Below are 15,011 nucleotides of genomic sequence, written 5' to 3'. Positions count from 1 at the left end.
TTAAGTCAGGCAGCTTGTCTCATCTACTTTATTCCCACTCTTAGCAAGAGGAAGCAGCTTCAAGATGCAAGGAAAAAGGTTTTACCACTTTTCCCTCTGGTACCCCAGAATAACAGTGTCTGGAAAAGTCATGGTCCATGTTAATCTGTTCAGAGAGTTTTTGGAAATGGACCATTTCTTCTCCCTTTACAAAGGGTATCCAGCAGGAGGAAGGAAGATGAGTAGAGACAGAGAATGCTCAGAGTATTTGGCAGCTGGATTTTGACAAGCCATTCCAGAATACTGAAAAACTGTTTTTCAGAGATTAACTGTTCAACCAAATAAATCTGAATCACCAGACACATACTGAGCTTGCTGAACAGAACTGTGTATATTTTGCAAAACTGACATCTGTCAGATTATGAGTATCTATTCACTGTGATTCATCTCCCAAATTTCAGTCTTTTGACACAAATTGTGGCATTACTTCTTCCTATACATGTCATGTACAAAGCCTGTTAGTCTTAAAAGAAGGAAGAAAAGTAGGCTTAGAGTCTACATTCCACATTTCTGCAACTTTTTCCTAATTTAGACAAAAAAACAGGCAACCATATGAATAATCAATGATGCTGACTAAATAATATTTCTAATAACAAAAAATCTAGAAATAATCAATGAATTTTTTTTCTCCCTGTGTGGTTCTAGCTGTTAATTAGATGTGCCATTTTTTCCCTGTGACCATGGTTGTAGACCTGCATGCCCATACAATTTCTATCTGCCAAAACCACATTGTAATAGCTTTTCTAAATGTTACATGTCTGTAAAAAAAAAACCACAACAGTAAAGGCTGTTGTGTTTTGACCACACTTTGGGCTCAACACAAATTTGAAAGCCTGTGTTATTTCTTATCAAAGTATAGAGAGCTTTTAGATCTGATCTCCTTTGACCAAAAAATTACATAGTAATGCTTGGATGCTGCAAAATGGACTTAGAGGTGTTTTTAGGTCACTCTGTGCTATGCAAGTCATCTTTCTGTAAATTAAAATCAGGTCCAAAATTTTGCACAGAGTTCCTCTGAGTGTTGTTAAGAAGGTGCAGCATCAATCCTCTTTTTTTAGTCAAACAAATATGAGATAGATGCTTGCAGGAAAATCTTTGAACGCCCAAAATATGCCATATGATGGTGTGAAATGCTCCATTACTTCACAACTGTACTATCAATGACCTACCATAGAAATGTTTAAAGTCATTTTTAATGCAAATAGCTTTATTCTCCTGATTTCCATCATTAAAACAAAGGAAAAAATCCCTCCTCTGGTTTTCTTTTGAACTAGTAGGCAACATCTATACCAACCTGGACACAATATTCTTTGCTTTTCTTTTCAGACACAAAATCAATAGCATTAAGTAGGAATCCCTTTTTCTCTATGGATACTTGTATCCATTATTGGATCATTTCTCATGTGCAATGAACCATCTGCCTTAATGTCAAAGTTGATTCTTTTAGTTGTTCCTTTAATTCTTCTCCTTTGTCTCTTCACTTGTAGTATCTAATATGAAACCACAAATTTAAATCTGTCTGAATGAGAGTATTCAGGGCAAAGTGCTTCAATCACTTTCAAATTGCTCATTTTGTGCTACACTGAAGATGATTCTAGAAGAAAAGAAGATTGCAACTTTCTAACAAGTTCAAGACTTTGACTTAATTTCTTTCTTCTATTTTTTTTAAGGTGCAGTCACCAATTGATCTGTCATATTGTGGTTTTCAAAGATTAACTGAGAATGCTCTGAAAAGAATTTGCAGTTGAAGAGCTGCAGGAAGACCTAGGGTAGGGAATTACATTTTCATTGTGGCTAACTTTCAATGACACTGAAGATGTCTCACTTGGAAGATCATCAAACCCATGTTTTCTCTTCTACTTCAACAGACAGCGCTTCATTCATTTGATGTAGAAACTCTGAAGAAACTCATTTTCATTTTGAAATAAGTGTGAATTCTTTTTATCTTGAGATTTAACAACTCTTGACAATGCTTACATTTTACTTCAGAAAAATGAGCTGTTTTCATAACTTCAGTCTTTCCAATCATTTTTTCCCATGCAGTCTTTTAGTATTCCCTTTCTCAAACCAGGTTAAAATAAATGGGATTTTAGTTATAACTCCTTCTAATAACTATTTGTTGTATTAATAAAAAAACTGTCCCATTTACTAAAAATAAAATAAAATAAAAATAACCACTTCTTGGAGTTAACACTCTAAAGAATGGAAACAAGATTTGCTAATCATGATCTTCAATGATTTATCTTCCGCTCATTTCTAGCAGATCAAATCCATCCTTGGTTACATGATACTCTTGCCAATTTTCTCCTTCACTATATCTAACATTTAGCTCCATCTCTGTTCTCCTGTGGCTAAGAATATAATAAATTCCACCCATAAGTCTTCCAGTTCCATAACTATCTTTAGTACAAATAATTTTTTTTTGCTTCATAAGATTTATTTTACAAAGATTTAATGTGCAAAAATGGAGACAACAATAAAAGCAAAACAAGGCCTAACTTCTGAAAAAGTAAATTATTTGGTTCTTTCTTTTTTTAAGAATGCTGATGTTTTTCAAGTCACTGTAGATATGAAAGTTGTTTTTTATTAAACAGTTCACACACTGTTCTGTGACTTACCATGGTACTGGGCAATAACAATAAGACTGTAAGTTCTTCTTTTGTAAATAGGGCAGTGCTAAGGCCTTGTGATGTCATTTGGTGAGATGATACTTTATCACAATTTTTACCTGAACTACAGGTATGACTTTCAGAATTTTATTAGGTGAAGCCAAAAATTTCTAACTAAATAACAAGCCAATCTGAAGCTCCCAATACAGTATTTTAAAAAGCTTCTGGAGGAAAAACATTGGAAAAGGAAAAATGAAGATGGCTTACAGTTGGTGGGTGACTTTTCACTGAAAATGTGTAAGCTACTTTTGGTTTAAATATCAACTTCATAGAAGTCTAATAGTTTCTGCCCCCAACTTTACATGGATACAGAGAAGCTCTTTCTGACAGTTGTATTACAAAAATCAGCATACCTCTTTCCTTTTCACAAAATGTTATTGAAGTGAATGCTGAAAAGTGCTTGGTTGCCATCACCACTGTCTAAAAGGTATTTGACACAGACACAAGATTGAGACAGCCAAAGTTGGAGAAGAGCAAATTTTTGACATAAGATGCTACTGGAAAGTACCTTGAAAGCTCATCTCATCTATCTACTGTCCTGATGCAGGCCAAAAGTATCAGGAGCATTTCTGAGCACAGGTAATGTGAACATAACAAACCCCAGTAACAGAAATTTGACATCATCTCTTCACAAAATATGCCTGTGCTTCATTATTTCTACTTATTCCTCCCAATATCTAACCTGAATTTCTCTGGCTGGATTTTAAGACTCTTATTTCTTGTCCTGTCTATGCTGAACATGGAGAAAAATTATTCTCCTTTCTGCGGTAGCTTAGAAGCCTTATCTAAAGACACGTTTCACCTCAGACTTTTCTCACAGACTAAACACCATCAGTTCTTCAAATTTCCTCATAAATCAAGCTTTCCTGCTTTGCTCAGGAAAATGTGGCATATATATGCTATGTAAAGATGGTCAGAAAACCTGGTGGGGTCAAGATACAGAACATTTATTACTGCCCTTCTGTTCACAGATCTATTGGCCCAAAGCACAAGGAAAAGAGATTGGTTTGATGAGGGCTGCTCTCAACAGATCCATTCTGTATGTCAGCCATTTCTTTGCTATCTTCCAGATGTTTACACATAATTCAATTTATTATTTGTCCATTTTATTTGTTCTATCATTTTTTTAGGAATTGCAGTCAAAGTGACTGATGAAAAATTACATGGCTTCTTTTTTATCCTTTAAGCACTACATTTTTCTTTTTTCAATCTCTTTGAGCTTTAGCAAGCATCTCCTATGTTATCAGAGATGCCTACTGACAGCTTTAAATAGTTTTGGCCAGTGCTCTAAATAAGCTAGAGTCAATTTTATTAGTCTGTAAGATCATGGTCTTTAGTTTTTCATAATAATTATATTAGCCACACGATTACAGCAGATTTCTGTAGTGAATACTGAAACAAAAAAGGCATTTAATTGATCTGAGATATTACTAGTTTTCTCTCTCAGTTTAGTATGGAATGGTTTCTCCATCTTTCTCTTATTCCTTACAGAATTCAAATAGAAACTCCATAGTCATAAACTGTGATGTCCTTTATAAAAACAGATTTTTTTCAGTTGGTTACCTATAAAAGGTTTCTTGCTCCTCCTAATTATAACTTCTTCTTTTTCTTTTTGATTTATGTCCCCACATACTTATGCATTCCTTTATATTAATCCTAGTAATCTCACATAATTTTCATTTCCTGTATGACTCACATGTTTGAGGTCAATGTATATGATTTAACCAGATGACTTCTTGCTATATACTGGCTATTCTTTCCTTGCATTGGGATCATTAAACTCCAAAGAGTATGCTTTCTGTCAGGAAGTGCTTAATTCCTATATTCCTTTAAAGTTCTCTTCCATGACATGTGATCTCCCAGTATCCTGAGTTTGCTGAAGTCTGCTTTCTTGAAATCCTTCTTCTTCTACTTTGCTGTTCTCCCTCCTTTCCTTCAAAAGGATCATGGATACTTTCATTTCATGTTCACACAAGTTCTCTTTCACTCTCACATTCTCATCCACATCCTATTTAGCACAAAGCTGCTATTCTAACATCTCTAGTTGCTTCATCTACTTCTCTGCTTTCTGTATCAAGGCTGACACTATGTATAAATATTTATTTATTTATTTATTTACTTGCTTTCTCACTGTAAGCTGTTATATTCCTTTCCAGTTGAAGTCTACATACACTTTTCCCCCTTGTTTTTATGAAGTTTCATGCCCTACAGCATTTGGCTAGTTTCTCAAAGAAAGCAAAAAACACCCAAAAAAGTGCTACCCCACAAAATCCAAAACTGAATTCAAGCCTTATACAACAGGTATTTCTAGCTTGGGATAGCAATGGGAATCTCCCTGTTTTGTCCCCAGGTCTATGTTTCCTCTTTCTGGACAAGCCACCATGTGTGCCCTCGTATTTCCATCAAATGAGCCATTTTAACAATCCATTACTATGTTAGTTGAGTAGGAGTTTCATATTAAGAATCCCAGCTTTTCTATTTTACTATTTTCTGTTCCCAATTTCTATGTGTGAAGAAATATTTCTAGATTTGAAAGGTGAACAGATCACTCAAGTTTCAATTGACTGCATAGCCGGCCATCAAAGGAAAAACACCCATTCTCGTGGAACTGTTTATATCAGATTTTTTCAATGAAAACCCCAAACTTTTCCCAATGCTCATTCACCATCTGGGGGTTTTTCTGCTGACTCTCAGTCTGATATGTGGAGTTTGCTTCTATATACTACAAGAGAAAGAGAATGGCACCTATACTCCAGATTTAGGAGCATTTATATACAGAAGAAAAATAGGAAGAATATTTGGGCTTAAAACTGGAAAACAGATTAGAAATCTCAAGTTATTTTCTCAGTCTCTTACTTATGCAGATATTGTGTATATTAAGAAGAACATGTACTTTAAATAAAGTACAGGTACTATCATAGTGAAGACAAGAGAGCTATAGCATGAATCCACATTAATTACTTGAAATAAACTCTAAGATTAAAAACTTTTTCTGATGGTGACAGCGCCCTGGTTTGTGAACTTTGGCAACTCATTTATCTGTCCTTTAATTTTTGGTTCCCCAAGTGCAAAATGACTATGTCAAGAGTTAACAAATTCATAAAGTGTTTGTCTTAAGAATATATTTATAAGCCCAAAAAGGTCCCTACATGATAAATGCTACAGAAAGCAAAGGATTTTTATTAATGATGCCCACTCAGAATGACACTTGTATCTTAGTGATACCTTCATCCCTAAAATCACTAAAAGAAGATTTAAAAGCTTACAGAAAATGTTGAAATGAGGCAAATTTTCTCTCATCTCTGTAGAGCAGCAGCATTGAGAGCTCCAGCACACATCTGTCATCTGGAGGCCAAGTAGGCATTCCACAATTCCAGGAAATCAATTCCAAAGACTGTAGATTGTCAGTTGCTTGTACACTGGAGGCCATCCAGGCAGCAGATTAAATTGTATGAGAAAATTGTAGCAGGCTCTAGACTGCATGTAATGGAGATCCTCAATGACCTTTCTGAGGACTTGGGAAATATGCATTGAAATTGCCAGTGGGCCCTTTTGTAGCACCAAAACTGCATACTGAATTTCTCTTACTTATCACACAGGGTCATTCACAACTGAGCTGTTTCTGAAGAGGAAAAACAAATGCAAAATGGAACAAACAGAAAATGTAATCACCATCTTTTCTTCTTTCAGAAAATATACAAGGTTACCAGAGATGCATTATCTGTATAACCACAAAAAGAAAAAAAAGTAGGTATTTGTGAAAGCCACAGTCTTTATCAGCATTTAATGGGGCTACTGCTCCTGAATCTTTCACCCCTGAGAGATATTGGCAGAATACACAAAACATTGGCCAGAATGATTGCTGATTGTAGAAGGTTGATTTAGACAAGTAATATTTCAGTTTTGTTTTATTCAGACTCTTAACCACCTTCTGGTTTTTAGGTTTTGTTTTTCCTAGAGCAAACCTCGACCATTCAAACTGCAAATGCGACCCTTTCAGCGCTGCTGACCTGGGGGTTCAGGCTACAGTATGCAACTCTCCTTGTCATGAACAGAAAAGCTGCACATACACAAAGAATGTAAACGCCTTAAAAAATAGATGAGCCACATGAAATCCTGTTTCTTACTTCTGACCAGCCTGTGGTTTGAAAACCTGAGGATTTAACACCCCTGACTTCTACTTTCCCATTTATTAGTGGCAAGGTGGGCTGGTTATTTTATCTCACTCCTTAATAGTAGTTCTACTCTTTAGAAAAACTGCATGGTTTAACATATATTTGTATTTTTTTAAATCTATTAAAATAGATTTTCAAGGCATTTTAAACAGATGGAATAAGTAGATTTACTGGTGTGGAGTGCAGTTGTGCTTCTCTGAATAGCTCCTTTACATTCACTATGACATATAAACATGTCCTTTTGCTTTGCTAAAAGCTGCTGTTTCAAAGCAGCTTTTAGGGCATCAGACTAAGCAAATTTTTGGTCTGACAGCAAGGCTCTACAATCTCTGTAAGGCACATGATCAGAGCGGGAAGTGGTGAGCAGGAACTGCCCTTACTACGCTCATGTTTTGTTGACTCTGCCACAGATTCCTATACGACCTTGACCAAGTTTTTAAAACTATTTCCTAATTCCCTGTACAGTATTCTGGGGTAATAATTCTCCATGTCAGAAGTATCTGAATATAAATTTATTGCTAAATGTCTTCCATGCTGACTTCTAAGTAATATACTCTTTCAAAGAAAATTACCTTTCTGCTAAAGGAGCAGTTGCTCTACTGATGATAAACAAACATTGTTTATATTTTTAACCTTGCTTTATCAGAGATCTTGCCCTGATATATCTGTATGTTGTACCTTATGCTTTCATCTACACATCAGTACTTTTCTGCCCCTTCTATTAGATATTTTTACAAACATTTTGATCAGCTATAGCACTTTTGGTGCTAGCTACTGTAGAATTAGACCTCCTATGTTCTGGGAAGAAAAGATGGGGAGAAAGGAATGGAGCAGCAATCCTTGTACACACACAAAAAGGAAATCTATAGGCTAAATGACTGAAGAATGGAATGAAAGGCATATGAATATAAAGAGCAGACTTTCAAAGACTGTTTTAGCCACAGGCCTTTTCATGTCAAATATCTGGTGTATCCAGGCTGTAAAAAGCAAAGCAGGAATTTCTAGGATTGATTTTCATCCCTTTGACTCATCCCTTTCCTTTGCCCATTTGCTCTCGTAAGACAGGTCCAGAGTGTGCAACAGGAAACCAAGAAAAAACAATACAAGAAAAACGCGTTTTAATTTTAGCTACACAGCTGCTTCTGGGTTCTTTAAATACACTCCTCTCTAAGTGCTTCCATACACCAAGATATCCAAGTGCTCTAGACAGGCTGAGTCTCAACTGCAAACTCATTCCACAACTAATCTCTGTCTGGCATTGTTACAGCAATCAAACCAAGTTGGTCAAATGCCCAGTTGGGGTAAACTGGGTGCTCATCCAAGGGCTCTCTGCTATGTGACTTGAAATTATGAGCTACAGACTCCAAGTTCTTTGGGCAGAGACAAGTTTGTGGACAGGAATTAAAGACAACCTCTTTTTTTCCTTATCCTCTCCCTCTGCACATTTATATACAGCATAAGAAACCAAAAATATCTTTTGAAGGAATGCCTATGAGTGACACTGTGCCCTAGTATAATGTGACAGGTGACCTATTCTCCTTGTTCCAGGCTGCATGTAGCCTTGCTGTCTGGAAAACTATCTGGGGAATTTAAGGCCTACCAAGAGAAAAATGGCAAATCTAAAAGCGCAGTCACATACTCAATTCCTCATCCTAGGTTGTTTTTTTCCCTATGGCTTTTGAAGGTGAAACAAGCCACCTCTGAATTCCTGAGGTTTTTTACTGCCATCATGTGGAGAATTTCCTTAAAAAAAGAGAAAAACTGTCTTCCCTGACAAGATATGATTTTTCCTGCCCTTGGCAAAACTGAAAGAATCTAATTCAGTCTTACATCTACACAGAGCTAGTTCTGGAGTCTCAAATGTCATAACATCTGGTAAATATTCAACTGTCCTTAGTACATTTTGCTTTTGCCCTATTGAAATAGTTTATTTGTTGGCACAGCAGAGCTGGACAAGATTGTGACAGCCAGGGTATGCCTGTCATTTCGGATATTCCATTACAGGTTTCTTTCTCTGGTCTGCAGAAACATACAAGCACGTAATATCAATGCTGTGTCTCTTCATGCAGCAATGCTACATAGAAAAACAATATTACAGCAGGGTATCACAGATCCAATTACAAAAATTATCTTGGCATCAGAAATACACATTTTTCAAGCATTCCTATTCCCACTATGCAATCGTCCATCTTATCTGACCACTATAACAATCACACTTAAGAAATCTGATAAACATAAAACTGTTATAGAAGGTTGGAAATTTAGAGGGCTATATTAATTTTAATAAAAGAAGAGGAGTATTTCTACATTCCAGGAAAGTCCAAGATTTCAAAAGTTTTCAACAAAAACCAATGACTGTATTTCAATTAGGAATGTCACCACATTTAATACCTATTTTATTACTTTTTAATTCTGCTTTGTACTGATTAATATTGTATTCACAAGTAAACTATGTAATTTTTCAGTGAGCTTTTCAGAGATATTGACACATATTCCCTAAAGGTTCTCCTTGTATTAAGTCAATACAATCTGAAAGACAATTACTGTCAGAACATTTCATAGAAACTCTGTTATTTTCCCAAAGACATACAAACAAGTCGTCCCATTTTCAAGACCCCAGTAGCTCCTCATAAATTCAGCACAACAAAAATCAGCTTTGCACATAGATTAGAAATCTAATTTATATCTTCTGTCCATTCTGCTATATCACTTCAAATAAAAACTGGTTTTTAGTTTCTCCCTGACCATAGGTTGCAAACAGTAATTAGGGACCTCAGCAGGGTCCATAAATGACTCCAGAACAAAAGCACATTTTAATTGATACTGACATCCTCCTAACAAGACTTCTTCAGAAGATCTACTACACTCATCAAGTTTGAAAAGTTAAAAGACCTTTTTAAAAGGTCTGAAGATCTCTGAAGTACTACCACCATGGCATCACCTTTTTCTAGTGCCATAAAAATCTGTTCAGATTTGGCTCCATTATACACAATCCACTGTAGAAATCAGCACTTATCAGATTTTTCTTGATCTGCTCCCATAAGCCCTCACAATTCCTGCAGCACTGGACACAAACTGTTCAGAGTTTTGCTGTGCTAGTCAGTACAGTGCAGGTTTCTAAGTTAAAGGTAAAATATATCCCACTACTGTTCCCTATAATAGGGGAACATACTTTGCCCTGCAAACCAAGAGGCAGTTCTATATTTGGCTTTCAGATGGTTCTAGTAATTCTGAATGTTTCACAATCATACTGTTAGGCAAAGCTTCAACCACTACTAAGAGAACCCCCACACACCAGATTAGCTCAGGCATTTAACATAACAAGCCCACAGGGAAAGCAACTGAGTCACAGTGGCATCTGAGCTTCTCAGAAAGCCTCCATCCAGTCTATATGCCTGGCTCATGTGTCCATAGTGTGAGGCACAGCACAGGGCTGGATCAGTGTTACCACATCATATGATCTCCTACTGACTGGGCTGTAGGAAATGTAATCCTTCTATGTGCAACTAATATGGTTGGTTTTTAATCCTCTGCAGCACAGGTCTGTACCAAAGGTTCAACATTCAAGTTTTCTTCTGCATGAAGTCCATTTTTTATCCTTGTATATTAAGTTACAAATTCGTACTTTTTAATTTGCTTGCAAAAATTGATGAAAATAACAGGCCAAAATCTTTACCAAAATCATAATCTCAAACACAGCCATGTCAAATATAGTTCCCAAAAATTAGGAAGATACCGATTTGAGATCACCAATTCATCCTTGGTTCTCCCATATTATACATTTATGATATCAGGATTTCTTTAATTACCTACTGACATCAGTGTTTTTCTGTCAAACAAGGTGTCATTCAGTTGAATGACTAAACAGTAATGGGAATAAAACATGTAGAGAATTAGGCCATTGTTTGTAGTATTCCTATCTCGTATTAGTTGCCCTTGGTGCATAAATAAAGAAACAGAGACTCACAGAATATTCTGAGTTGGAAGGAGACCACAAGGATCATCAAAGTCTGACTAATGTCCCTGCACAGGACAGCCCCAAGAATCACACATTTACCTAAACAAATTACATTATTTTAAAGTAAGATTTGGGACTCCTTATTGTAATCCTATGTAAATTAGACAAAGGCCTTTTCTCCCCGAAAAAAAAATGTCCATAGGCAGTCCTTGATTGGACTAAATTTGTCCTTCTCGATGTCCTGTAATCCAAAGAGACTCATGACACCCAGTGGTTATTACAAGTAACGCAGGCACACAGAAGCCAAACAGAACGTGAAGATGCGTATCTCAGGGCTCAGGTTCACAAAATTAAGATGCAACTAGAAAAATGAAGACACTGGACAAGCTACAATCCATATTAAAGAGTCTGTAGAGATGGTCTTAGCAAACTCAACACTTAACAAAAAAACCTCCCAAAGCCACCACCAACATCTGAAATATAAACCCAAAAATTTTTTGAACTCCAGGAAAACATGACATCTAACCTGCTTTGGAGCAAATAGTAGCTCTTCCATGGCAACAGTTTAAATCATGTAGATCCTTCCACCAGAAAAAAAAACCTACTATAATGAGGAGATCTCCCTGAGAGCATTGCACTGATTAAGTAAAGGTATCCTTCTACACCCTGTAGCTTTCCACACACTGTATTGAAGAGTAGACAGAGAGGATGACTGTGCTGGGGAGGTGAGGGAACACAGAAGGCCTTGCTGCTCTCCAGAGCACTCTGGACTGCTGCAATGCTCTGATGCTGCAAGGGTTAAAAGGAGTTACTAGGGCTGCTCTTTTGCACTGCTTCCCCGAATCCTCAGTTGGCCCAAAGTCTAGAAGTTGTAAAGGGAATATTAAATCCACCTTTGTTCTCCTCCAAGATAAAACAGTGTAGAAGAGCGCAAGAGCATCAGAAGTGCTTTATTCTTGATATGCCAACTTTGTTAATCATTTGTTACTTTTAAATTACCTTCATTCTGCCTTATCTTTAACTGGATATATTTATGGTAAAGATGAAGTTGCAGATGGATATAACAATATAAAAGATGTCTACTTTGAAAAGAATACATACCTAAAGTTGACATTTAGAAGAAAAGGAGCCATTACTAAAGGACTTTCATTAGAGAAAAATCTTGTTAAGTCAACTTCTGGGTGAAATTCTATGATCTGTGATGGACTTCAGGTGAGAGCACATGATCACAAAATGTTTCCTGCTTTGATATTTATTAAATAAGATATTAATTATTAACAAAATATATATGTGGAATGTCCTTTCAAAGATATTTTGAGCTTTAATATTGTTTTAATGTCCAACAACACACTTTATCTGGATGAATTCTTTTGTTGAGACCAATGAAAATTTATGAGGCATCATTTAAACAATATTCTTCTGTTTATGTGTTACAATTACAGAAGGAACAAAGACATATATATTAAAATATCATAAAAATTAGACTGGTTCAATGAAATGAGATTAATAAAGCTATTTATTTGCAAACTAACTTAATACAATATAGTACTTGTTAAATTGTATTTTGTCTGTGGTAGTAAAACAAAGCAGTGAGTATATGAAGAAAAAAGATTGAGTACATAGTGTTTTCAGACCTAACCTTTCTGGTTCAGACAGTGTAATGTGAAACTACATTCTTCTGACCTGGCTATGCTTTACTTCCAAAGTTTGCCAAACATTTCTTTCTACCACTGTGTTAGGACAAAAGATTCTTTGTCCCACAAGCATTTATGAAGTCTATGCATCATCACCTTTATTAATTGTTCAGTAAGCACACATTATTTAACCACCTAATTAGATAAAAACTTGCCTTTGTCACTCTTAAGCCATGAAAGATGATTTCTGCATCTTCTCCTGAAAGAAGATATTCAACACCTTTTTTTAATAAGTGTTGAAACACCTACACTGAATAAACATGCAGTCATACTTCACTCACATTCTTTTCACTCTTTTCCTGTTGTATGACCAGAATAAACAGGGAAGTGAACAAAAAGTTAATTCTTATTTGTCAAAACACTCACCTTTAGGATAAACAAGTCAACCACTGTATAACATAAGGAAAAAGGAAAACATCCTGTTGCCACTAACTGTAATCACTGAACTCACACAGTAAATGAGACCTTGAATCAATGAAGAATCAAATCAAATGAAAAGGGAGAGCCGGGGCAATGACAGAAATATTATTTAAACTACAAAAACAGCGTATTTGGAGGAGGAAGAATTTAGGTGATGTTCAATATAAACCTAAGGTTTAAGTCAACGTAATTCAGGGACAATTTGGGTGATAAGATTTCATTTATTTAGAACAGAGGTTTACCTTGACTATCCAAGAAAACTCTCTATTAAACAGTAATAACAGTATTTCAGTTATCCTACCTGCTGCCCCTTGGAGGAAGGCCTGGTATCACATATTCCAAATCTGTTCTGAATCACCTGAACTGAACAGCCAGCTGTCTGTCCCAAACACAGGCCACTTGCTCTCTGGTGAGCTGCTTTCACTGAGCACCCACACATACTCCATATCCTGAGAAATCCGGCCTCTGGGGAGGACAGTAAGGGTTGTTTCTGGGTACAAGGCAACCCAGGACCATGCCTGTACAAATAAGATGATACAACAGCATTCTTAGCATGCTTTTGCTCAGAACTCAAAACTCCTGAACAGTAAGGGATCGAAATCCAGAGTCTAGAGATCACACATCTCACACTACAGCTTAGATATAATCAGAGCCAACTCTGGCATTTAAGTGCTCAAAAATACATCGTAAGAGTCACTAGTGTTCTCTCACAGCATTTCAGATTGGTAGGACTGGAACCCAGCAGTGCCATATTTTTTAAAATGACGGTGTCATTTCATGCAACATCAGACATTTTTGTGTTGCATTTGGCAAGTTGTTTATAAGACTATGCTGAGATTAAAGGTCCTTCTCTTTTTCATTCAGGAATTTCTTAGATCTTGTTGACCTCTTTAATCAGCATATTTCAGGTTCTTTAACAAGACCATCATAACAATGAAAGTGTTTCTTTCCATTTCTATTTAAGGAATTAATTTTGTATTTACTCAGGTCGTCCACACAGCCTTTTCAGTTTTCTCTAATGAAATGGCTTTCATGTCCAAATGCAAAATATTCTGACAGATTTCTGGGTAAATGCTGGTAGATTTATGCAGTTCTCAGAACAAAAGTAGCTACTCTAGTTTTTTCATTGAACCAGGGACTCACTCCCTCCTATTTATTTGCCCTTGGCTTATATGCAGTCCATGTAAACCAAATCCATGTATTTTACACTTCCCAGCCATGTAAAAGTTGGTTGTTTTTTTTGTTTTCACTCGTCACAGGAAAAAGCACTCCCCTGTACTTGGCACTGATGAAACCATACCTTGAATTCTGTGTCCAATTCTGTGTCCCCCCCCCTCAGGAAAAGACACTGAAGTGCCAGAGTGAGTCAGGAGAAGGGTGATGATGGTGGTGAAGGATCTAGAGCACAAGTTCTGTGAGGAGCAGAAGGGGTGTTCAGCCCAGAAAAAAGGAGACTCAGGGGTGATGCTGTTACTGTCACAAGGAGGCTGACAGGAGGCTATAGCCACACGGGGTTTGGCCTCCTCTCCCAGCAACCAGAGACAGGACATGAGGACAGTCTCAAGCTGTGCCAGAGCAGGTTCAGGTTGGAATTGAGAAGGAATTTCTTCACAAACAGGATTATTAGGCATTGAAACAGGATGCCCAAGGAGGCGATGGAGTCACAGTACCTGAAAGTATCTAAGATTGGATGTAGCACTTGGTCTAGTCCACATGGTGGTGTTAGGTCATAGGTTGGGCTCGATGACCCGAGGTTTTTTTTGCAACCTAATTGATTCTGTGATTCCTTTTTTTTTTTTTTTGCCCTGTTTTTCCTCACTGAGACAAGTTTGAGACCTCTTTGATGCTGCTTCCCTCATATTTCCTCTCTCATTCATGGACTGAGAGAGGCTGCACAAACGCCTAACCTTCTGTGTGGGGAAGATTCGTACTTTTTTGTACAGCATTCGGTAGGCCCAGCGCCATCCCGAACTCCTGGTTCCGCTCAGCCTGCCCGGCTCCCTCACGGGCGCGGGCGCAGCACGGAGCCGCCTCACGGCCAGCACCCCGGCCGGCC

The sequence above is a fragment of the Geospiza fortis genome, unplaced genomic scaffold, assembly GCF_000277835.1.
Source record: "Geospiza fortis unplaced genomic scaffold, GeoFor_1.0 scaffold54, whole genome shotgun sequence".
Lineage (NCBI taxonomy): Eukaryota > Metazoa > Chordata > Aves > Passeriformes > Thraupidae > Geospiza > Geospiza fortis.
This window is presented reverse-complemented; position numbering follows the sequence as displayed.